The 26,810-nt window shown below is 42.9% G+C and overlaps 1 long non-coding RNA gene across 1 annotated transcript in view; it reads left to right on the top strand.

Annotated features, from left to right (window-relative positions):
- The first annotated feature begins 8,192 nt into the window (after positions 1–8,192).
- The window catches only part of LOC141584621 (uncharacterized), a 106,689-nt gene continuing 88,071 nt past the window's right edge, over positions 8,193–26,810 (top strand). Inside the window, exon 1 of the long non-coding RNA XR_012517780.1 lies at positions 8,193–8,346. This is a non-coding gene — a long non-coding RNA (uncharacterized LOC141584621). The remainder of the gene's footprint in view (positions 8,347–26,810) is intronic.

Here is a 26,810-nt window from a genome sequence, read left to right as displayed (position 1 = left end):
CACAGTCTAGGTGGTGGGAGAGGGACCAGGTTGAGTTAAAATGCCACAAAGCTGTTCGTTCTGAGATCCAACTAGAATATCTCTGGTTTTTTTTTGTTTTGTTTTGTTTTGTTTTGTTTTGTTTTGTTTTTGAGATGGAGTCTAGCTCTGTCGCCCAGGCAGTGGCGTGATCTTGCCTCACCCCAACCTCCACCTCACAGGTTTTCAAGTGATTCTCTTGCCTCAGCCTCCCGAGTAGCTCAGATTATAGGCATGTGGCACCACGCCTGGCTAATTTTTGTATTTTTTAGTAGAGATGAGGTTTCACCATGTTGGTCAGCTGATCTGGACCTCGTGATCCACCTGCCTCAGCCCCACAAAGTGCAGAGATTACAGGCATGAGCCACCATGCCTGGCCTCAACTGGATTATATTAATCAAGTGTTCCTCTGGTGCCTGCAAGCTTTTGATTAGGTCCAAAAACGTTGATTGTGACTTTTTTGCCAGTTTTTTGTTGCTTCCTATTTTCTGTGTTTCATTCATGTCCTTCATGGGATCTCGAATTTATATAAAAAGAAATCGTCCCTCAGTTCCACAGATGGGAGAAAATCCTGAAAAGAAACGCAGCGAAAACGAAACCGGTGTTGCCTGCTTGCTGGACACTACCATCCGCCCTGGGTGTTGGGTTCAGAGTCTTCACGGGTGAGGCGTCTCATGCCGCAGCCCCAACTGGAGACTCTGATTCCATCATCAGATAACTGGAAAGGACAGCAGGAGCAGCCTGTGCTCCTGGGATTTGGTGGCCTGTAACATCCTCAGCTCCCATGTTGAACCCTCCCTTCTGTGGGAGGGGCGGGGGCAAGGGGAGATTGGAAGATGCCGACTGAGCCGCCTGCCCTCCAACCTACTGCCTCTCCTTCCCCAGGTTGTCTTTCTACTCGGGACACGCCTCCTTTGGGATGTACTGCGTGGTGTTCCTGGCAGTGATTCCTTTTTTCTGGGGCTCGCCCATCCAGTCACTCCCTTCCCTGGACCTCGGTTTTCCCAGCTGTAAAATGGGTGGTTCGTGGTGGTCATGGGGGCGCTCACTGACTTGTTTGTAAAGACAGGAGGCCCTGGGCTGGCTGGTTTTGTGCCCCCAGCCTCGGAGCTGCCATTTGTGCAGTGGGCGTGGGAGGGCCTGGCAAGGCACAGGCTGAGGCGTCCTCTCCCGTCCCAGCTCTACGTGCAGGCAGCTCTGCTGGAAGTGGGGGCGGCTGCTGCAGCCCACAGTCCAGTTCTTCCTGGTGGCCTTTGCCCTCTATGTGGGCTACAACCGCGTGTCTGATCACAAACACCACTGGAGAGACATCCTTGCTGGCCTCCTGCAGGGGACACTGGTGGCTAGCCTCACTGTGAGCTTCTGACGCTGACTCACCCCCTGTGCTGTCCAGAGACCACTCTGCCCAACCCTGGTCCTTCCCTGCACATTCTTGCCCCACAGAGTCCTCCCCTGGGACCCTTTCCTCCAACCGTGGTCCTTCCCTGGGATCTCTCCTTCCCCTGATTTCTCCCCTGGGACCCCTACCCCAAACTCCAGTCCTTATCTGGACCCCTCCTTCCCCTGCAGATCCTCCCCTGGGAACCCTTCCCCCAACCCCAGTTCTTTCCTGGATCCCTCCTTCGCTGGGATCCATCCTTCCCCCGATTCCTCCCCTGGGACCCCTTCCCCAACACAAGTCCATCCCTGGACCCCTCTTCCCCCATTCTTCCCCTGGGACCCCTTCCCCCAACCCCAGTCCTTCCCCGGGACCCCTTTTTCCCCCATTTTTCCTCTGGGACACCCCAACCGCAGTCCATCCCAGGACCCTTCCCTTTTCCTCCACATCCTCCCCTGGGACCCCTTCCCCAACACCAGTCCATCCCTGGACCCCTCTTTCCCCCATTCCTCCCCTGAGACTCCTTCCCCCAACCCCAGTCCTTCGCTGGGACCCACTTTTCCCCTGCATTTCTCCTCTGGGATCCCCCAACCCCAGTCTATCCCAGGACCCTTTCCTCCCCCTCCACATCCTCCCCTGGGACACCTTCCCCCAACCCCAGTTCTTCTCTGGATCCCTCCCATCTCTCCATTTCTCCCCTGGGACCTCTTCCCCCAACCCCAGTCCTTTCTGGGACCCCTCCTTCCACCACATTCCTCCCTGGGACCCCCTTCCCCCATCCCTAGTCCATACCTGGGACCCCTATTCCCCACAGTTCTCCTCTTGGACCCCTTCTCTCCAACCCCAGTCCTTCCCTGGGACCCCTTTTCCCTCTCATTTCTCCTCTGGGATTCCCCAACCCCAGTCCATCCCTGGACCCCTCCCTCTCCCACCCCACATCCTCCCCTGGGACCCTTTTCCCCAACCCCAGTCCATCCTTGGGACCTGTCCTTCCCCCATTCCTCTGCTGATACTACTTCCCCAAACCCCGGTCCTTCCCTGGACCCCTACCTCCCCCCACCACATCCTACCCTGGGACCCCTTGTCCCAACCCCAGTCCATTCATGGAACCCCTCCTTCCCCCATTCCTCCCCAGGAACCCTCTCCCCAAACCCAGTCCTTCCCTGGACACCTTCTTCCCCCAGTTCCTTCCCTGGGTCTCCTGCCTGCACCCTGCAGCCCTTCCCTGGGGTCGTCAGTGCCCCAGTGCTCTCCACTGGTCCTCCACTAAGAGGACTCTCTTCTCCCCACAGGCACTCTTCCTCTCATTGCCCACCTGGGACCCTGTTCCTCCCCCTCCTGCTCATGCCCATGTCCCTGGTGCCTGCCCAGCCCCTGCCCAGTCTCACCTTCCTCCACTCTGCCAGGTCCGCTACATCTCGGACTTCTTCAAAGCCTGACCCCCACAGCACTGCCCGAAGGAGGAGCTGGAAGGGAAGCCCAGCCTGTGACTGACAGTGACCCTGGGCGAGACTGACCACAACCACTATGGGTACCCGCACTCTACTCCTGACACTGGACCCTGCCCAGGGAGTGGCTGTGAGTCCAGCTAAGGCCAGCCCCTCAGGTGGTCCCTCTGGCCCTGGGTAGGCAGTGAGGGCTCCGAACCAGCTCCAGGAACCCTGAGTAGGCTCTGCTGCCCCTGGCCTGCACTGGACCAGAGGTCTGGGGAGGCCTAGGTAGCCCTGAGCATTTGGAGGGGGACCTGTTTCTGTAGTTCCCCAAATACCCCCATTCTTTCATGGGGTTAAGGAAGGGACTGTTTTGTAAAATGTAATGTACATGTGGTTTTTAGTAAAATGGGGCATTGGTTTGATGAGTGGCCTCAGTGCCTCTGTTCCCTACGGCCGTTCTGGGATGGTGTTCCTCTTGTCAGAGATCTCCGCGAGGGCAGGCGTCAGGCTGACTCACAGGCTGTGAGGGTGGAGGCCAGCAGCCAAGCCCGCCCCTTGCATTTCTCCCTGCAGGGCGCTGGGGTCAAGGGTCAGATGGGTCAGCACACCCCTCACCTCTGCTCATGTCCACCCCCTGCACCTGGGGGCCATGCTTCTGAAATGGGTAATTCAGGACCTGGTTTCCGTGAAGTGATGGCAGAACACACAGAGCTTACTTTTTCAACAGAAGGGTAAAGGGTACATTTGTTTTTTGTATGGGCGGTAACTTAAGTGTCTGCTGATGTTTTGTTTGCACCTGGAACGGTCTCTTATTCCCTCACCCTGCAGGGTGTTCCTATCAGGCCTTAGCCTACAGGAAGGGTGGTGTAGCCCTGGGGGGCAAAAGTGCAGCCTGGGAGCCCCACCCAAGGGGCTGCGATGGAGACCTGCCCTTGGCGGTCCGGAAGGAAGGTGACCCAGACCCTGCAGAACTCCAGCTGAACGTCAGGGAATTGCCTCCATGCAGGTGTCAGACGGGATCCTGGCCAGGAAAGTCACACTGAAGCCTTCCAGGTATCCTAGGGTGCCACAGCAGGCAGTGATGCCCGAGGACTAAGGAGGCTGTGTCTGGGCTCAGAATGTGAGTCTCTGGCAGTGGGTGGGAGAGAGGTTCCCAGCCAGATCCCACAGGGACAGTCACTGCATCAGGAGCAAATGGGAATGACCACATGTCCTGACAGCAGCTGACACCTCCATCTCCTCCCAGGAGCAATGGCCTTGAAAGCCAGGACCACAGTGAGGGTTGACCGCGAGTCTGTGAAAGCAGCTGCAGTGCACAGGACTCTGGTGTGGTCTGCTGGGGGCAGGTGGCCATGTTGGGATGAGCGGTGAAGACTGAGGAGCAGAGGAAGTTTGGAGTGAGGGAGAGGACTTGGCTGAGTCCGGCTGCTGGCCTCGGCTTGGGGAGTCTCAGTGCTTCAGAAAGAACATGTGCACCCCATGGCTATGAGAGCAGAGAAAGAAAGGGCTGTACTGACCAGAGCCATCCCCAGAGGGTCCTCAGGAGCCAGGAGGGCCCAGCTCTGGGAGCTGGTGGCCTGTCTCACTGTTTGGGCGCTGCCCAGCTGGGATATGCATGCACTGCTCTGCATCTGTTGGGAAAAGCCAGGATGCAGGGTGTCGGGCTCGGAAATTCTCACAGGTTCCCATTACCAAGATGGCAGGCAGTGCAGCAGTTAGGACACATTTCTCTACCCAGAAGGAGCTCTGGGGAAGCTCTCATGCATAATTTTGGGTTTACACTGCCCACACCCTTATGGTTTCATGGAAAAAATTAGTATTTTCTCTCTTTGTACAAGGATGATTTTTTTTCCTGTTGTTTCTCACAGGAAACTCAGATTGTTAGCCATATAAATATCATTTCTCATGGCTGTGTCCTCGTGGCCCTGCATTTCTTCCACCTTCTGAGGTTAATTGGTTTCTCAAGACCTCCTCCTGGCTGGGCACAGTGGCTCACACCTGTCATCGCAGCACTTCGGGAGGCCGAGGCGGGTGGATCACAAGGTCATGAGATCGAGACCATGCTGGCCAACATGGTGAAACCCCGTCTCTACTAAAAATACAAAAAATTAGCTGGGCATGGTGGCGCGTGCCTGTAGTCCCAGCTACTCAGGAGGCTGAGGCAGGTGAATTGCCTGAACCTGGGAGGCAGAGGTTGCGGTGAGCCAAGATCACGTCATTGCACTCCAGCCTGGGTAACAAGAGCGAAACTCCGTCTCAAAAAAAAAAAAAAAAAAGAAAAAAAGAAAGAAAGAAAGAAAGAAAGAAAGAAAAAGAAAAGTCTCTGCTGCATATTTTCCAGGCACCAAATAGCATAAAAGGGCAGTATGATACTACAAACTTTGGCTAATAAAACAAACTGACACAATTAAATGACTATTGAAAATAAACATAGTGGTTTCAAAGATTCATTGACGATTTAGGGGGAAGTTTTTATATTATGCACTGTCTTAATGTGGGACGATTCCCTTTCTTTTTGTTTAATAAATATTTGTGAAGCACTTGTATCCACTAGGCATTATTTTAGATGCTGGTGCTTCAGTGGTAGACAGAGCCCCTGCAGTCATACAGTTATCACTTTGTGGGTCAGGTCGCAGACAGCAAATCAGTAAACACACACAAATACATGACACAATTTCAAATGCCAGGTGTTTGAAGCATTCCACCTGATTTTTCTGAAGGAGGGGGCAAATAACTTTCTGCTGGCTTAGATCTGTGCTGACTAGGACACAGACCTACACAGATCTTACAAACTATGATGTGTAAGAAACTATGGTTACTCAGAAATATACAGGAGTATTTATATCTTTATGAGACATATACAATCAATAAGGGCCCTGAGCATTTGATTCTTACTTTATTTCAATGATAAAATGGGTCTAGTAATGTTAGTTGTTATAGTTACTAGTGCTGATTTAATGTTAGTGAATTTACTTCACATTTAGCATAGGAAAAGTATGGGTTTATTATTTGTAAATTAGAAACAATAAAACCTGATTAAATTACTTGTTCTGGTATAAGTATCAGTATATGTGAATTATTTTTGCATTTGCTGAATCATAATGAAGTTCTTAACAAAATGAGAGGTATTAAAGGCCCACGGCAATGGTCTTAGGGATTACCCATGAACACTGATAAAAGGCAGATTGTAGGGCTCTAACATAGCACATTCTGATTATTTTATGGGTTGACTATTGCCCAGAAATCTGGGTTTTCAATAAGCATCCTGAGTGATTCTAATAAAGATGGTCCTGGAGCCCCACGGAGACCCACTCTCTTGTTGAGTTATATCAGATATACATGACTTGATTTTTTTTTTTTCAATGACACTCAAGCAACGGCAAAGGGAACAATTTTAAGTACGCTCCAACATAAGTATCTAGGAACCAGTAGTGGAATATATTTTACACAAAGAGTAATAGAGTAGTTTTATGCCGTAAGACCAAAGTTCCTGGCTCCCATCCTAGAATAATGTAGTGTTGGTTTTTATTTATTTATTTTTTTTATTTTTTAAAGATGGGGTTTCACCATGTTGGTCAGGCTGGTCTTGAACTCCCGACCTCAGGTGATCCACCTGCCTTGACCTCCAAAGTGCTTGGATTACAGACATGAGCCACCACACCCAGCCTGAAGTATTGTTTAATTAACAGGTGGCCACTAACCAAAAAAGAGAAATATGTGTGGAATTAGAGAAATACTGTCCAGAAGGATGGAGTCTAACGGTGCCTGGAATTTTCAAAGTCATCAATCAGAGTAATAATTTTAAATGTGCCACAAAGTAATACCGTAATCTAAATAAGTTATACATTTATTTGCTTAACTTTCATCCATGAAAATCTTTATATAATTACTGCTTGTTTTTTTGAAATCCTTTCCTACTGTGTAGTTTGTAAAAGCTCAAAATAGATCAAAACTAGTTGTTACCGTATTTACTTCTGTAAACACAAAACTGTTAAGGCTTTTAGGTGAAGTAAGCCTATAGGCTATGTTCTGTCATGTATGACTAAAGTAAAAATTCAGCCTAAGGAAACTCCTTTTTGCCCAGTTAGCTGGGTGTGGTGGCACACAGAGACTGTATCTTCATGCTGCCTACTCTAGGTTGCAGTATGTTCCCAACACAGATCTCTAATGGTTTAAAATTGTATTTCAATTTTTCCTTCTGTTTGTATGCTCTGCCAGCTGTTATGCTTCCTCTGCACATTTCCAAAGTGAAGAAAATGAAAACATCTTTTTTCTAATACTGTATTCATAAAGAAATCTATATGTTTGGATTAATATTCTTTAATAAGAATCTAACTCAATAAGTTGCTCTCTAATTGATTACAATTCCCATTGAAACACTTCCCCAGGTTGACTGAAGGTCCAGGTTTTTTTCTTATTCTTCCTTCCATCTTCTATTCAGTTTCAGTTGAGAATCTACCATACTAAGATTACATTGACCACTCAGTTTTAGGCAGAAAGGGACTGCATTGATTAGTTCAATGGTCTCCTTTTCAAAGAAACTAAAGCCCACGGACTGACTTACCAAAGTGGGTGTATTCTTCTTATCTGTGCTGTCCTATTATTCAAGATCCTGAACTAGTCATAAAGCAAATGGTGTAACCGCTAGCTGATGGGAATTTCTGGAATGGGTTTAGGTGCAAGGAAGACAAAAGTCTAGTGGCAACATCAGCTCTGGAGGTAGGTTACTTGAATTCCAACCTACTTAGTTGTGTGTTCTTGGACAAATTACATAACTTTTCTGTGCCTCAATTTATCTGAAAGATGGTGTATAATAGTATCTATCTCACAGGATAATTGTGAGGATTATTGAGCTATTCTAAAAAAGTATTAAAACATGCGGTTAAACTCCCAGTAAACACTATTTTTACCCGAATTACAAACTGCCAAACCTTTAAGTCTTGAGCTCCCAAGGGGAATTAGGAACCCTCCTGTGCCATTCCTCTTCTAAAAGTCTGCTGAACACAAGTTGATGTTGCATTTTCAAAGGTCTCAAATGGATAACTTTTATGAAGTTTGGGGCAAATGAATTATACATATATATCACCCTCCCTCAAAGACACCCTTCTAAAGCCCCATCCTGGATAGGCATCCCACCACACCCGTGAGGCACCCTCAGGCTACAGCCTTCACCTCAACCTCCTCTCTTCGCCCCGCCCCTCGGCACGGGGGCAGGGGGGCACGGGCGCTGTGCAGCCGGCGCTCTCTGATTGGCTGCCGCGTCAGGGTCCCATGCGGTGATGGTGCCGTGGGCGGCCTTCGGCGCCTGCGTGCACAAGGTGGGGAACCTGCATTGGGAGTTGCTGGAAGTCGGAGGCGGGGAAGCGGTCACTGGCAGGGAGCACAGGCAGCGGCAGGGTGCAAAGTTGAGAGCAGTCCCTAGTCTGAGCCTTTCTGTCGCCCTCCAGCACCGCCAATACCACGGACTCCACCCTGCTGCGGCCCCTCAGCGACGCGGTGCAGAGGCCACTTGACCAGGTGGGGCACGCGCCTTCGCCGCCCTTTGCGGCCGTGGTGCTGCCAGACCGGGGGCTTGGGAGAGGGGTGGGGACTGGGACCCGCTGCCCCTGGAAGGGAGGGGAAGGCAAGCCTGTCCCAGTGACCTCTGCTCCCACCGGCCTCCTCCCTGCCTCTCCAGTGTGCCCCCCAGACCCCCATCCGCTGCCCAGGGCGGTGGTGGTCCCAGCATTGGTGCCGGCGACAGCCCCGGGGAGGGTCTTTATGTAGACTTGAGGGTGTGCCTGATGGTCCCTGCCCTCCGCTGCAGCGGGGCTGGACTCAGCGGTTGGGTTCCTTCGGGTGCACAGGCTGTGTTTCGCAGAGGCTGGCGTGGTGGTGCCTGCCTGGCAGGTGGCTCTGAACGACCCCCAGAAAGGCTGATGCGTGGGTCTAGGTGTGAAAGGTGCATTAGAGATGGCGCTGATGGGTGCGAGGGGCACAGAGAAGGAAGCTTAAGTGCTGCTGCACTTTGGGGACAGTTTGCATTGGAGTGTGGTTTAAGGGAGACAAAGGCAACAGTTTTGGGGAAGGCAGAGGTTATGAAGAAAAGTGAGAGGGATTTATTCCGAGGATTCTAGCTGAGAAAGCTGCAGCCTTGTAGATAGAAGCGGCCACCCTTACCTCCTGGCTCAGCCCTCAAAAAAGCACTTGGCAGTGTTCAGGGAAGGGTGGCATTTAAATGAGGCCAATTGCGTTTGATGATTAAAGGGTCTAAGGATTACTGAGAAATCAACAATATTGTGATGGGAAAAGCAGCACCATTTTTATTCAGCAAAGAAAGCTTGGAAGTATTTTGTTGCAAGAATTTAGCAGAAGATTTAAGGAAGTTGTTGATGCCAGCTGCATGAGGTAGAGTTAAGTGATCGCTCTTAGCCCCAAGCTAAAGGTAGTTGACTTCGGAAATTTTGCTTACAATTGTTTGTAGCATACTTAACCGAGAAGTAAGTGTTTGCACTTTGCAGGGGATACTGGTTCACTGTCCTTAGCTGGAATGTGCGCATGTTTAGTCTTAGGAGATTTCATTTATACTACAGATTCCCTCTTACCCAGACTGCTTTTCCTAGCAGCAAGCTGGAAACATGACATTAGGGTACAGGCTGCCTTGCACTTTACTCTTTTAAATAAACTTATGTGGAAAGAGTGTCAAAGAAAAAATAATTAAATAGAAAAAAATAAATAATTCTGCCTTCTCTTAAAATCTCTTATTGCAGTCATCCCCACCTATCATTAACAGCAGTTATAATGTGTATCCTGCGAATAGAGTATTGGTAGTGAAATTAATCATGTATTTGAAGAAAACGCTATTCTCTGTTTATTAATCAATTGATCAGAATTTAGTGTTTTTCATCTTCTCAGCCCTGTGGAAGATCATCGCTGTTTACCACCCTGACATGCAGTGTAACACGTCACACTCTGATTTAAACAGGCTGCTGCCAGTGTATCAGCAAATGCAGGGTAGGTGTCCTTAAAAAAAAAAAAAAATACTGTTGATGAGGAGCAAGGGAGATACCCATATACATTTACATTTCTTTTAAGGAGACCGGCATGTGTTCACATTCTCTCTTTCTCTTCCCTCTTTCTTTCCTTTCTCTGAACCCCGCGTCTGCTATAGGCTTACCCCTCCCTCCCATGCCAAAATATTTTCCTTGTTATGCTAATAATACCTTTTAATTTACATAATGCTTATAACTTTTTAAAAGTGATTTCATAGTAATGAACTCATTTAAACATCTCAGCAACCAGAGAAAGTTCTTTTCGGTACTGAAATAATCAAGAGAACCATGGGAAGGAAACAGGACTTAAAACTTTTTGACATGTCTTTTTTTGTTTAGCTGAAGGTCTTGAGTTTATAGCTTGGGACTACTATAAATTTGTACAGCCATGTATATACTACACCTAATTTGTGTAGTACAGTTATGTACTGCATAGTGCCAGTGAGGTCATCAGAGCTCATATATGATTTTGGTCCCACGGATTATAAGGGAGCTGGAAAATTCCCATTGCCTACTGAAGCTGTAGTGTTCAAAATTTCTCAGTGACTCATGTTTTTGTGGTGATGCTGGTGTAAAAAAACTCACTGTGCAGCCAGTCCCTGTAAAAGTGTAGCATATGCAATTACAATCAGTACATAATACTTGATAACGTTAAATACACTATTGGTTTGTGTATTTTCTACCCATTGTATCATTGTTTTAATGTGTACCTTTTTTGTTTGTTTGTTTTGAGAAGGAGCTTCACTCTTGTTACCCAGGCAGCAGTGCAATGGCGTGATCTCGGCTCACCATAACCTCAGTCTCCTGGGTTCAGGCAATTCTCCTGCCTCAGCCTCCTGAGTAGCTGGGATTACAGGCACACGCCACCATGCCCAGCTAATTTTTTGTATTTTTAGTAGAGAAGGGATTTCACCATATTGACCAGGATGATCTTGATCTCTTGACCTCGTGATCCACTCGCCTCGGCCTCCCAAAATGCTGGGATTACAGGCGTGAGCCACTCTGCCGGCTTAGTGTGTACTTCTGTTTATTAAAAAGAAAAGTTAACTATAGAACAGCCTGAGGCGGGTCTTTCAGAAAATATTCCATAAGAAGGCACTATCATAATAGCAGGTTACAGCTACATGTGTGTTGTTGCCCCTGAAAACCTTTCAGTGGGACGAGATTGGAGGTGGGAGACAGTGATGTGCATGATCTGGACCCTGGGTAGGCCTAGGCTAGTGGGTGTTTGTGTCTTAGTTTTTAACAAAAAAGTTTTAAAATTAAAAATCGAACAAAGCTTATAGAATTAGAATATAAGGAAAGAATATTTTGTACAGATGCACAGTGTGTGTTTTAAGCTAAGTGCAATTATAGAAGAATTTAAAAATTTGTAAAATAAAAAAAGGTACAATAAGCTAAGGTTAACAGAAGAAAGATCTTTACAGTGTAGCCTAAGTGTAAAGTCTTTATAAAGTCAATAGTGGTGTACAGCAATGTCTTAGACCTTAACATTTGTTCACCACCCACTTACCCACAACAACTTTTAGTCCTGTAGTCTCCATTCACGGTGAGTGCTCTATATATGTATACCATTTTTTATCTTTTATGCTGTATTTTTACAGTATCTTTTCTATGTTTAGATACACACATACTATAGTATTCATTACAGTAAGCTGCAGTAGGTCTGTAACCTAGGAGTAATAGACTATACCATCTAGGCACATGTGTAGTAGGCTAGACTGTCTAGGATTTTATAAGTCCACTGTGATGTCCACAGTGAATTGCCTAATGATGCATTTTTAAGAATGTTCCCCCATTATAAAGCAACGCATGAGTATATTTACAGTTGTTTTCTATTTGAGCAAGTCTTGAGAATATTTAATTAATACCACATAAGCCTTAACTTTTCTTTTTTTTTTTTTTTTTTCTTTTTTCAGATGGAGTTTCACTCTTGTTACCCAGGCTGGAGTGCAATGGCGCGATCTTGGCTCACCACAACCTCCGCTTCCTGGGTTCAAGCAATTCTCCTGCCTCAGCCTCCTGAGTAGCTGGGATTACAGGCACGCGCCACCATGCCCAGCTAATTTTTTGTATTTTTTTAGTAGAGACGGGATTTCACCATGTTGACCAGGATGGTCTCGATCTCTTGACCTCGTGATCCACCCGCTTCAGCCTCCCAAAGTGCTGAGATTACAGGCTTGAGCCACCATGCCCAACCAGCCTTAACTTTTCATACTGATAATTGTTTCTTTGAAGCACCTAAGAATTGACTTGCTTGTTGATGAAGTTCTTGAAATAACTAAAAACTCATATTGTAAAATTGGATGAATAAAATCATTTAGCTATCATTTTAAAATTGAGCCTTTTAGAGAACATGGAACATTTTTATAATGTAAATAGTCCAAGTTGAGAAAAAGGTTAGGAATTTGTTGTAATCAAATAGTGCGAGTCGGCAGGAAAAAGGCAAATCAGGAAATGAAAAATTCAAAAATACAACTTATAAGTATGTTAATTTGGTATGTGCAAATTAACTGTGTTTTGAAAAATTAGAAAATTATAGAAGTAGTTGTTTAATGTCAGATAAAGAAAAGGACTTTAGCGGAACAAAACAGTTAACTTTTAACTAGAGTAAGTATAGAATTTAAGGGATAATAGAAATTATTGATCCATATTGAATGTAAGAACGTGCCTTGTGGGGCCAGGTAGCAGAAAGGAGGGAGTGTTTTGCAATAAGAGGCCAGGGAAGGAAAAGGAGCAAAAGATCTTGCCATTGACTCCTGCATTGTTTAATCATTACTGAGAATTCCAGAGTGACCTTGAGGTAGCCATAGTATTTGTTCAGTAGGCCTTAAATCTTAGTAAAAGATCTATTATCAAGTGAGGTTACACCATGCTGTAAGATAGGAAGTATCTAGCATCTGAGGTTTGCCTTTGTAGGCCTTGCTTTCCAGATGATTTTATTTCTAGGGTAATATTTAGTAGATGATTTTGATTAAAGGAAAATATAGAGAGAAGGTTTTGAGGAAGGAATTGGACTAAGGGAGAGCTGTGCCATGAAAAGGGCCGGATGTGTTATTTAGAAGACATCAGATATCATTGAGCATATTTGTGTTCTTTGTTAGTTTCTGATGTGCTGATGTTCAGTTCATCTGTAACTTGAAAAGTAAGGTGGGCTGGGCGAGGTGGCTCACGCCTGTAATCCCAACGCTTTGGGAGGCTGGGGGAGGTGAATCACCTGAGGTCAGGAGTTCAAGACCAGCCTGACCAAAATGGTGAAACCCCGTCTTTACTAGAAATACAAAAATTAGCTGGGCATGGTGGTACATGCCTGTAATCCCAGCTACTCAGGAGGCTGAAGCAAAAGAATCACCTGAACCCAGGAGGCGAAGTTGCAGTGAGCGGATTGTATTCCATTTTGGGCAACGGAAGTGAAACTCTGTCTCGTGATGGGGAGGGTGGGGAAGTAAGGCAGAAGGAATCAAGTATTTTGTAATTTTTTTTTTTTTTTTTTTGAGACAGAGTTTCGCTCTTGTTACCCAGGCTGGAGTGCAATGGTGCGATCTCGGCTCACCACAACCAACCTCCGCCTCCTGGGTTCAGGCAATTCTCCTGCCTCAGCCTCCTGAGTACCTGGGATTACAGGCATGTGCCACCATGCCCAGCTGATTTTTGTATTTTTAGTAGAGACTGGGTTTCACCATGTTGACCAGGATGGTCTCGATCTCTTGACCTCGTGATCCACTTGCCTTGGCCTCCCAAAGTGCTGGGATTACAGGCGTGAGCCACCGTGCCCGGCCTATTTTGTAATGTTTTTGCTGTTTGTGAGCGAATTCTTTTTTTATGTATATAATGTAAATATGTTTGACATTTTTGCATTTTCAATTTCATTTGTGTTTATACTAGTGTATGCTAATAGGAAACTCAATTTTTTTCTTCTGATTTAGAAAGTAATACATGTTTATGGTATAAAATTTATAAAAATAAAAATGTATAACTATGAAAGTTTAAAAATCACTCATTTTCCTTCACTCCAGGGAAAACCTGTTAATTTTTTTAGAATGTGTGTGTATATTGAAACAGAATTAGAGTCACACTGAATATAAAGTTTTTCTAACACAGCCACCATATCATGAGGAATCTTGGGGCGCATAAAGATGCCTTGTGTTGGTGCTTGAACTTACAGGCCCAACAGGTGACAGCCAGCATTCACCATCTGACATGTGAGTGAGTGAGCCTTTAGATAATGCCAGTCACTGGCTACTGGCAAATAGAGAAGTAATGAAGTGTCCATGCTGATCCATGTCCAAATTGCAGATTCCAGAACAAATGAAATGTTAGTGTTTTCAGCCACCAAATTCAAGGGTACTTTTTAGGTCATTAGAGTATTCATTTGGCAATCATATATTTTAAAACAATTGTAATTGAAGAATAACATATATAGAGAAATGCATAGATCTTAAGTGTGCAGTGTGACCAATTTTGACAAATGTGTACATGTATGTAACTCATACTGTGTAACCCTTGTAAAGGTGAACATGGTACACCAGAGTAAACAAGGTGTGAGTATTAGACGATGAGTAAAAAAGATTGGGAGGCCTTTGGTTTAAAAAAATATGATGGGAAGCCATCGGATTTTTAGAAATACACTTTGTATTTTAGAAGAGTTTTAAATTTACAGAAAGTTGCAAAAATAGTAGAGTTTTCAAATAACTTATATCCAGTTTTCCTATTGTTACCCTGTTACATTAGTGTGGTCATTTGTCACAATTAGTGAAGTAATATTGATACATTATTATTGACTAAATTCTATACATGATTGATTTCTTTAGTTTTTACTTGAGGTCTGTATCAGTTAGCTGCCAGAACAAAATTCCATAGACTGAGTGGATTAAACAAAAGAAATTTGTTTTCACAGATCTGGAGGTGGAAAGTCTGAGATCAGGTACCAGGACAGTTGGGATCCCGTGAGGAGTCTCTTCCTCACTTGCACATGGCACAGTCCCCTTTCTTAGGTGTGTTCTCACCAGAAGAGAGAAAGAACAAGCTCTCTGTGTCTCTTTATAAGAGCACTAATCCCATCAGACCAGGGCCCTGCCCTCATGACTTCATCTAATGCTGATTACCTCCCAAACGCCCTAGCTCCAGATACTATTACATTCGCAGTTAAAGCTTCAACATATGAGGATTCTGGGGAGGCCACAAACATTCCGTTTATAACAAGGTCCTTTTTGTGTTCCTGGATCTTACACAGGTTACCATATTACATTTAATCATTGTGTCCCCTTAGCTTCCTTTAGACTGTGGCAGTTTCTCAGACTTCCCTTTCTTTTTTTGTGACCTTTATGGATGCCTGGGAGGAAGACTGAAAAGATGAAGTGTCCTTTTCATCACATCATACAAAGGAATGTGTGTGTACTTTCAATGTGACTGATCACTGTTGATGTTGACTTGGTCACCTGACTGAGATAGTGAAGCAGGATAATTTCCCTGAACCCTTTGCTGGAGGGAACTGGGGTGTAGGTGCTGGAAGTAGCTGGCCACTTAGGCGGTGGCAGGGGCAGACTCCACTCACCAGAACCCCCTGTGCTCAATCCGTCATGGGAGGAAACATGCAGGTAACTGTGTGCAGGAGCTGGGGTGAGTGCTTTTGGGTGCCGGGAGGAGCAAAACTCTGTGCAGGCCCTGAGGCCCCAGAAGGAGTGTTACAATCGGTGCTCTTTTAGCTTCGACACCCTCCCCCCCATGGACAGTTTAAGTGTTAACAGCTCAGTTGAAGGCAAGTGTGATGCCTTTTACACCAGCCTGGAAGAGAAATAGCTGTTGGAATATGAGACAGGGTGGATATGAAAGATAATCCCTTCGACTGTGTTAAGTTTCAGATGCTGACTAGACTTTGAAGTAGAAATGTGAAGAACATTGAAGATGTGAATCTGAAATTCAGGCAATAGGGGAGGATTCAAGATTCTACTTGGAGGTTGCACATTCCATTGGCCGGGCGCTGTGGCTCACGCCTGTAATCTTTGCAGTTTGGGAGGCCGAGGTGGGTGGATAACCTGAGGTCAGGAGTTCAAGACCAGCCTGGCCATGATGGTGAAATCCCATCTTAAAAAAAAAAAAAAAAAAGTATTCCACTGTATTTTTCAGAGTAAGAATTTCTTTCTTTTTTTTTTTTTTTTTTTTTTTTTGAGACGGAGTTTCACTCTTGTTACCCAGGCTGGAGTGCAATGGCGCGATCTCGGCTCACTGCAACCTCTGCCTCCTGGGTTCAGGCAATTCTCCTGTCTCAGCCTCCTGAGTAGCTGGGATTACAGGCACGCGCCACCACGCCCAGTTAATTTTTTGTATTTTTAGTAGAGACGGGGTTTCACCATGTTGACCAGGATGGTCTCGATCTCTTGACCTTGTGATCCACCCGCCTCGGCCTCCCAAAGTGCTGGGATTACAGGCTTGAGCCACCACGCCCGGCAAGAATTTCATTTGATAGAATAAAGAGCCTATGGTACTTTGAGTAGAATGATGAGAAAAATTTTAATCAAATTTTTTTTTTCCTGAAAGCATCACAAATAAAAATAAGAGTAAAATATAGGTGATTTTTAGTCAGCATCAGTGACCTGTCTGGTCACTGTCTGGTCACTCAATCTGACCTGAGTCCCAGCTGATATAGCCAGTTGACAGTAGAAAATTTAGGATTTGATTTGCATGTCTTAAAGCTACTGAGAAGAAGAATTAGACATTTTAATCCTCCCCCCTCCAACCCATGAGGAACCATGTGGGTATATTTTTGAGACTTACCTTTTCTTTTCTTCTTAGCAGGAAACCAGTCAGAAGTGGTAGGCCTCTGAACAAACTGTATACTGTGTAGCCGCCAGCTTCTTCTTTCTCAAGGCAGAACGCTAGCCCTCAGTGCCTCTTTCTGCTTCCCCTTTTTCAGACCACTGAGGACTGCCACTGTCCTGTCTGTCTGACTCCTCCTGTTGTGGTGAGCAATATAGGGAGGCTGAGGGATTGATATTATTTGGCTCCATATTTTAGAAAAATATTTGGTAGTTACATGAAGTACATCTAGTTTGACCAGTACCACTTATAACTTTAAATTGTTGTACAGCAATTGATCCTTTATTATTGAGAAAATATACTTTAAAGTTAGTAATGCTGAGAGAATTCATGATTCTTTCCTTTTGCCTTCCCTGTCCTTTAGTTCTCGATTTATTTTTAGAGCTTTTGTACTGGTTCATCTTCCCTTTCCTGGGGAGTTGATTTTAAAAATTAGACTTGCAAGAGCTTATCCTTTTAGAGGATGACGAAAGCCACTTGTACTTGAACTTAAAAAATTTTTTAAGTTCCCTGTGTGCCCTTTTCAGATCACATCCCAGACAGGAGAGACTTCTGCAATATTGTGTTAACCATTTCCTTTCTTTCTTCAAGTGTTATCCACAAATGTATATATGTATGTGGTAATAAGCATGAAATTTGCCATCCTAACCATCTTTAAGTGGGTACTTCCGTAGTGATGAGTGTATTCACAACATTGAGTACTAGATCTCCACTTTTTCATCTTACAGAACTGAAACTGTATATTAATTAATCAGCTCTCTCTTTCCCCCAGGCCCAGCAGCTGGCCTTTTGTTTCTGTGAGTTTGACTATTCTAGATACTTCATATAAGTGGAAACTTAGAGTGTTTGTCTTTTTGTAAGTGGCATATCTGAGTTAGCATGTCTTCAGGGTCCATCCATGTTGTCACATATGATATATGTTATATGACTCATAAAAGCCAGAATTTCTTTTCTGTTGAAAAGCTGAATCATGTTCCATTTATAAAGTTCTTAATCTTCATGTGACTGAATTTATAATATTCATATTTGCAGTGTTTTTATACCTAGTTTAGGAAATTCTTCTGTATCCTGAGATCATAAAGATAGCCTTCTACATTTTTAAGAAATACTTTTTCTTTGTTTTAAAACAAGATTAAATTTACAGGAAGGTTATCAGTACAATTCAGATAACATTTGCTTTTCCCTGAACCATTTGCTAATAAGTTGCTGACTTGATGACCCATTGCTTCCAAATATTTTCGTGGCATTTTCTAAGGACATTCTTCTGTGTAATATCAAAATGACCATGAAAATTAGAAAATTAATATGTTGGCCAGGTGCGGTGGCTCAGGCCTGTAATCCCAGCACTTTGGGAGGCCGAGGCGGGTAAATCATGAGGTCAAGAGATCGAGACCATCCTGGTCAACATGGTGAAACCCCGTCTCTACTAAAAATACAAAAAAATCAGCTGGGCATGGTGGTACATGCCTGTAATCCAAGCTACTCAGGAGGCTGAGGCAGGAGAATTGCCTGAACCCAGGAGGAGGAGGTTGCGGTGAGCCGAGATCATGCCATTGCACTCCAGCCTGGGTAACAAGAGCGAAACTCTGTCTCAAAAAAAAAAAAAAAAAAGAAAAAAGAAAATCAATATGTTTCTGTTATCACGTCTTCAACTCTATTCAAGCTTTACTGATTATCTCATCAAATTCTGTTTAACAACGGGATCCAGTTTGGAATTACAGGTTGCATTTGGTTCTAAACTCCTCTTCCATTTTCTGGGAGGGATTGTATAAAACTAGTGTTAATTCTTTCTGAAAAGTTTGATAGAATTCTTCAGTAAAACCATCTGGGCCAAGTATTTTATTTTATTTATTTATTTATTTTGTGGGAGTCTTGTTGCCCAGGCTGGAGTGCAATGGCATGACCTTGGCTCATTGCAGCATCCACCTCCTGGATTCAAGGATTCTTCTCCCTCAGCCTCCTGAGTAGCTGGGATTACAGGCAACGCTACCACACCTAGCTAATATTATGTATTTTGAGGTAGAGAAGGGTTTCACCATGTTTGCCAGAGTGGTCTTGAATTCCTGACCTCAGGTGATCCACCCACCTCGGCCTCCTAAAGTGCTAGAATTACAAGTGTGAGCCACCACACCTCACTGGCCTAGATATGTTTATGGGATTTTAAATTACAAAGCCAGTTTTCTTAACAGTCATAGGGCTATTTAAATTCATATTGGATGAGTTTTTGTAGTTTTTGCTTTTTCTGGAATTGGTGCATTTCTTCTAAAAAATTCCATTTTAGCTAATCTATGTGCAGTTTTATTCTTTACCTTGCATAGACATATTTTCAATGAAAAGGTAATCTAATACATATATTTATAAAAATAAATGTATATTTTGTATTTCCATCATGTAATTTTATATCTGTATCATATACTTTGGATCAAGCTCTAGATGTAGCCAAGATCTCAGGGGAAGGCTATATTCAGCACTGATGGGAGACTGAGTGACCTGTAAAGTCTGTGTCTCTACACACTTCAGAGTTTGCTCTGCATGAGTCTCTGACCATACAAATAACTATACTGTGGCTATATTGTGCTGACACCTCATTCTATTTCAATTTTTTTCATGACATATTATTCAAAATAATGTGATACCATGCAAATCAGATTTGCTATGGTCCTTCACCTCAGATTGCTCAGTCTCTGTAGGGGTTGCAGAGAAGTAATCAGGAAATCAGTAATCAGTGTGGTCGGTGTTGTGATGAGGAGGCAACAGGTCCTCATAAGAACACAGAGAAGAGGTATCTCTTTTATTCTCTTCATCTCTGGTACCTAGTATAGTGCCTTGCACATAGTAGGTTCTCATTAAGTCTTTGTTGAATGAATGAATAAACTCAGAACTGGGTGATCACAAGGTCACTTTTGGAGAGGACTTGTGTCTGAGCCAAGTTAGTGATATCTATGGGCAGTAGATGAGTGGAGGGAACTCTCTCATGTGGACGCATTAATATGCAGTGTTGTAGGACAGAAAGCTTAGCAATCTAAATAGTTGTCTAAAGCTCTCTATTTGCAAGTGGGGAGTGGTTTCCAAAAGTGATTGCAGACTGAAGGCTAAGAAGAAATAACTGACCAAAGTATGTATTGGGTAAGGTTAGCTAAGAACCAGAATTGATTTTTATGAAATAGCATTTTTGGTTCTAGCTGCTGTGTTTACCATTACTAGGTTTAGTTTCTAACATGTCTTAAAAGTAATGCTCTCCAAATGAATAAGAAGTATTTTTTTGTGAAGCGTGGTACAGTTTTCTCTGGCTCTTACTACTAGTCTTATGCATACTATCTTTGCTTTAAAACAATACTTTTTTAAGCTCTAAATATATCTGTGATAAATCATGAGTTTACCACTAATAATGGTGGGTCATATTGTTGTGTTTTCATATGCCAGGTACTGTACTGAGACCCTGCTGTGAGTTATTTTATTACAATGTGGACAGTGGCCTGTCTGTAAAAAAACCAAACCTAGGGCTCCCATTTTACAGAAGTGGCAACTGAAGTTTGGGGAAGTTAAATTGTGTGTACCCAAGGTCACTTAGGTAAGCCTGCGACTCACATTTGAATCTAAGTCTGTCTGAGTTCATTTAACCACTGAGCTGTGTGTGCTCTTTCCAATGTTTCATATGTCTTTTTATTAAACAAAAAAGGCCCGGGATTTAGTTTTACTTGTGTATATATCCTTAGAAAGTTTATCAGTTAAGTAGGGAAAGAGTTTGTAGTAACGTAACATATTAAGACTCTCCTAAAAGCAAATTACAGAAACCCACTTTAAACTAGCCAGCATGGCTGGATGCAGATGCTCCAACAATAATTACTGTGCTCTTCCTCTCTGTGTCTCCTCCTTTCTCACCTTCCTCTTCCCCCTCCTTCTTTATCCCACTGCCCCACTCCCTCTCTCATTCTGCTTTTTTTAGAGTGTTGGCCCATTCTCTCTTGTCACAGAAGCAGCCCCAGTGAAACCAGCTCCACCTGTGATCCTAGGAAGAGAAAACATCTTCTCTGGGAGCTCTGGCAGTAATGCCCTGGGGAATACTCTTGGTCTTGGGGACTGGGAGCTGTGAGAGGACTTTGTTAACTCTATGGAATGTAGCTGTTGGGGTGACAACATGTCCATACTTCTTCTTGATAAGACATGTCATTTGATGGTTTTAACTATAATTATGTAAAGATAATGCACAATATGTTTTAATAGCTTTATCAAGATATAGTTCACATACCATAGGACTCACTCATTTAAAGTATACAGTTCAATGGTTTTCATATATTCACAGTTGTACAGCTATCACCACTGTCTATCTGTAACATTTTCATCACAAAAAGAAATCTTGTACCTATTCACAGTCACTCTCTATTTTTCCCAAACCTCTCAGTCTTAAGCAACCACTCATCTACCTTCTGTCTCTATCAATTTGCCTATTCTAGACATTTTATGTAAGTGCAATTAGACAACTTGTGGTCTTTTGCGTCTTCTTTCATTAGCATGTTTTCAAGGTTTATCTATCTTTGCATATCATCATGCATTTTTTATTAATTGCCAAATATTCTGTTATATGGATATACCACATTTTATTTGTCTGTCTGTTGTTGATGGACGTTTGGGTTGTTTTCATGTTTTTGTAATTACGAATAATGCTGCTGTGAACATTTGTGTAGAAGCTTTTGTGTAGATTTGTTTTTACTTCTTCTGTGTGTATACCTAGGAGTGGAACTGCTGGCTCATATGATAACTATACCTAACATTTTGAGGAACTGTCTTCCAAAGTTTGACTGTATAATTTTACATTCTCACCAGCAATGTATGAGGGTTCCAGGTTTTTTACATTCTTGTCAACTGTTACTATCTTTTGATTTTAGGCATCTTGGTGGGTGTGACGTGTTAAAATGCATATTTTATAAAAGTGGTATAACACATATTTGTTTATTAAATAATGGCCTGTTTACTTGTTGTCTTACCTTGTATTGGAGCTTTCCCAGTGGGTTCTTAACCTGCTCCTCCTCAGTCTAGCCAGCCAGGTAGGCAGACCTTGCTGATCAAAGGATCAGAAGTATATGTTTCTTTTTCTTTTTCTTTTCTTTTTTTTTTTTTTTTTTTTTTTTTTTGAGACAAAGTTTTGCTCTTGTTACCCGGGCTGGAGTGCAATGGCACGATCATGGCTCACCGCACCCTCCGCCTCCTGGGTTCAAGCAATTCTCCTGCCTCAGCCTCCCAAGTAGCTGGGACTACAGGCACGTGCCGCCATGCCCAGCTAATTTTTGTATTTTTAGTAGAGACGGGGTTTCACCTTGTTGACCAGGATGGTCTCGATCTCTTGACCTTGTGATCCACCCGCCTCAGCCTCCCAAAGTGCTGGGATTAGAGGCGTGAGCCACCGCATCCAGCCTACTTTTCTTTTTCTTTATAAATTTTGTTATTTACAAATCTAGACAGGGATTATTCTTATTTTCTTCTTATTTTCTTTTTTTTTTTTTTTTGAGATGGAGATTTGCTCTTGTTACCCACGCTGGAGTGCAGTGGTGCGATCTCGGCTCACTGCAACCTCTGCCTTCTGGATTCAAACAATTCTCCTGCCTCAGCCTCCTGAGTAGCTGGGACTACAGGTGTGTGCCACCATGCGCAGCTAATTTTTGTTTTTTTTTTTTTTTTTTTTTTAGTAGAGACGGGGTTTCACCATGTTGACCAGGATTGTCTCAATCTCTTGACCTCGTGATCCACCTGCCTCAGCCTCCCGAAGTGCTGGGATTACAGGTGTGAGCCACTGTGCCCGGCCTATTCTTATTTTCATATTAAGAAACAGGTTATAAATGCCAGAGGTTACTTGGTTGAAGATGGAACAGGGATATGTATTTAGGATTTATTAGGTGATAGAGAGCTGCTTGCTTCCAATCTTAGGTGTCAGCCTACTTCAATGTGATAGGTGGCATTCATGTGACACACATTCCCACTTGTGTTCACTGTGTTATGTGTAGTTCCCAGCAAACTAGTTGTATCTCTGCTGCTTTTTCCTTAGAAATGTGAGGGCAAGAGTAATGTCTTAGGAATAATCTTGATTATTCATGAATGATTGTTCATGAACTTGACTATTTTAATTTTCATTAGTATACATTCCTTGCAGCACACCAAAAACTGAGCTGCTTTTTTATGATTCACAATGGTTGCTTCTAACTACTTTATTATGGCAACGTTCATTATCAGCCCTGTAGTGCTATTTAACATTCACCTTGGCATCAGTATAAAAGTTGATACTCTCATGTGCAGACAGACGGTCTTCTATCGGTGGCTTTCTCCCTAGCCCTGGAGCGGTCTCTGTATCCAGACTCCATATTGAGTCTTGCCTCCTCAGCACAACGTAAGAGAATCTATGTTCATCACACCTTATGTGAAAATCTATGTTGATCTCTTGCCACCCATTTGCCACACATCACTGCATAACTTGAAAGTCAAGAACTTGTGATTTAGAATTGCTGTTCAGATCATCCTTAATATTTTCATGGCATCAAGCAATAGCAAGAAGAGATTACACGTATCAGCAGTATGCTCTGAATGTGGAAGTAATATGCTGATCTCCATAAGATAAAACAGGAGCTTGCAGGTATTTGACAACACATATTATTTTAAGCTGATAATATGCTGGGAGTAGGTGCTGGTGGGTACAATGAACAAACTGGATAAATATCTCTGTCCTTATAAAATGTACATCCCAGTGATTAATGATTTACTATGAGATCATTTGTAATGTGTAACAACCAGGTTAAAAATCTATTGTGATTTTTTTTGGTAGCAGTGTCTGAAAGCTTTGAAATTCTAAAAAAGATTTAGAAACGTTTAAATTGGTGCATTTAGATAGTGTATTATATAAGTGACTATTTGCTAAGTATCCCAAAAGTAAGATATTAGAGATCCCAATTTAATCATTGAAAGTAAATACTTTCAATATCGACCTTATCCTTATCAAAAAGTGTACTATTATAGTGACAGGCCATGCAATCTCAAAATCAACAACATTCATGTAAATTGAGAAGTTGATATTATATCAAATAGAAATCTCAGAGTGAGGCAGGCCAGTAGTTGAATTTTTCAGTGTTTTAGAAGCATAATTTGAAGACTTGTCAAATTAATAGGACAGTTTAAATTTACTTTTAAACATCAGACAGGTAATGTACTGACATAAAAAGATTTAAGGAAAAAGATTTGGCATCTTGTAAAATTGATAGGATAGTTGAAATTGACCTTTATTTTTAAATGTCAGACAGGTAATGTGCTGATATTGTAGAAAGGCTCACACGCAGGTTTGAGTGTGGAAACCCAATTGTCACACTTGGGAATTAAAAAAGAACTAAAATAGACTTAAAAAAAAATGCACATGGGTACTTTTTAACCAGTAGTACCAGGCACCCAGAAATCAAGGCTTTCAAGTGAAATAAGAAAAGATCACAGTTCTTATTTGGGTAATGCTTCTGATAGGCATAGCAGGAATGAATGAATGAATGAATAAATGAATGAATTTTATTAGCATATATAATAAAGAACTTTACAAGATAATTTTCGATAGTGATAAGTACCGTAACATCAGTAAAATGGGGTCTATGATAAGTGAATTAAATATTCACTTGAATACCTAATACATTTCTAAACTTATTGTGGCCAAAGGGCTCCTGATTCATTCCCCTCACCACCAGCTTCTCACCAGAGGATGCTTCTGTAGATTGTGAGGTCTGGGAAGCTTTTGAAGATGTTATTTGAGTTGAGATATGAATGGTGAAGTATATGTGTGCATTCCAGGTATGGAGGTGGGAAAGCGTTGGCTTTGGGATGGAAATGAGTTTAGTGTGTTGGAGACAGTCAGTATGAAATGTTAGAATGTATCCAGAGGAGAAATAGTGGTAGATGAGGCTAGAGAGGTGGAAAGGGTCTTGATCTTTTAGGGCAGAATAAGGAGTTAGGATGTCACTTGAATGATGGCAGCAAGTCTGTAGAGTGTTCTAGGTCTGGGGATTGATGGCCTCGTTACTATGGCTACTGTGTAGTGACTGACTGGTAGAGGCAGAAGAAGACATGAGGACCTTTCAGAGCTGTTGTCTGGGTAAAAAGACATAGTAGCTGTGTAGATAGAGCCTGGGCCAGCTTTGGCAATATACTTTGCAGATAGAGCTAAGAACTTAAGTGTGGATTCTATGTGGAAGGCAGGAGATGAGTAGTCAAGAGTTGATTTCTAGGTTTTAGTTGGACAACTGAATGTGTGAGGGTTCAATTACTAAGATGGGGAAAATTGGAGGAGAAGTTAGTGGTGAAGGGAATCAGAAGATACCTTTTGGCCACAATTGGTTTTATATACTTATGAGATAGTGAAGTGACGTGGTTTAGTGGGCAGTGGAATAAATGTCTGTAGTTCAGTGGGGAGATCAAGATTAAAATGACAAATGTTGGTGTCAGCAACATAGAGCTGACTTCAAAGCCATGAGACTGGATGAACTTCCTATGGGGGGGGTCTAAGTTTACTTCCTTAAATTGAGAAAGTTAGACAGGACGGTGTTTAAGGTCCTGTCTTTTCCAAAAAGTTAAATGTTTGTTGAATTTCAGAGTCTTTCTAAGAAACTTGAAATGATGGGAATTTTTTGTTAAATGCTTTAGCTCCTTTTAAATTATGAAAAGGATGAATGGGAAGAAATACAGACATTTAAGTGTTTGACATCTGTATATATTCTGAAATTGCTTGTCCACAAAGCATGATATGTAACTGCGATCAGATATCCTTCTGAAAGTGAAAATAATCTTCATTTTGTAAGGTTTCTGTTAATCCTGATTGGTGGTCAATGTGAACTTATTTTTATCAAGAAATTTTAGACAGCTTTATTGAGGAGTCAAGTGACACCCAAGCTGCACATATTAGAAGTGTAAAGTTAGATGTTTTCACACAGATATTCAGCCATAGAGCTGTCACTACTAGAGATAGTAGACGTACTTGTCATCCCAATGGTTTCCTTGTACCCTTCAGTACTGTCTCCCTCCTGCCTCTGATCCACAGGCAACCACTGATAAGCTTTTTGTAACTGTAGATTAGTTTTCATTTTCTAACATATAAATAGAATCATACAGTAGGTATTCTTTTTTTCTGGCTTTTTTTCATTCAATGCGATTATTTCGAGATTCATCTATGGTGTTTTTTGTGTCAGTAGTTCTTTTCCTTTTATTTGCTAAGTAATATCCTATTGTATGGATATACCAGATTCATTTTTGTAATCATAATGAAGTTAGACTACCTTGTTTTTCCCTTCAGTGGGTCTACTGATTTGCTGGTATTATTTGTAACCCTGAAAATTTGAGACAAGTTTCAGTTAATTTAGAAAGTTTATTTTGCCAAGTTTGAAGATGCGCACTCTTGAGACAGCCTCAGGAAGTCCTGATGACATGTGTCCAGAGTGATCGGGACACAGCTTAGTTTTACACATTTTAGGAAGATGTGAGACATCAGCCAACATATGTAAGAAGTACAATGGTTGTGTCTGGAAAAGCAGAACAACTTGAAGGAGACTTGAAGCTGGAAGGAGCTTCTAGGTCACAGATAGGTGAGAGAGGGGAATTCTTGCATTCTTTGAGTTTTTGATTAGCTTTCCAAAGGAAGCAATCACCTATGCATCTATCTCAGTGACAGGCAGGTTGTTCCTAAGCAGTTCCCAGCTTGGTTTTTCCCTTTAGCTTAGTGATTTAGGGGCCCCAAGATTTATTTGTCCTTCACACACCTAAGAGACTAAAAATGTGAGTACATATACACACAGAGACACACTCCAAACTCTCTTCATGGAAGGGCTTCCTTGTTCTTGTATTCATCCCCCTTCATCCTGTTCAGGGATGAGCTTCCTGGCTTTCATTTACCAGAGCAAGCTTGACAGTGTTGTGGATAGGAAGCAGGCCCACCTTTCTATGTGTTGGTGTTCTGTGTAATTTTCTGGGGATGTGTGTATGTTGTTGAGCTTTATTTTTTATCTAGATTGTGTTTATGTCAGAAGGTTGCCTGATATAAAACTGAAGCTTCATAACTTAGCCTTTACTTGTGTTTCATAGTTTAGCAGTTATGGATTCAGTTAATCTAATACCTCTGATTTC

Source organism: Saimiri boliviensis, chromosome 5, assembly GCF_048565385.1.
Source record: "Saimiri boliviensis isolate mSaiBol1 chromosome 5, mSaiBol1.pri, whole genome shotgun sequence".
NCBI classification, from domain to species: Eukaryota; Metazoa; Chordata; class Mammalia; order Primates; family Cebidae; genus Saimiri; species Saimiri boliviensis.
The sequence above is the reverse complement of the archived record's forward strand: the minus strand, read 5'-3'. Positions and strand labels throughout refer to the sequence as shown.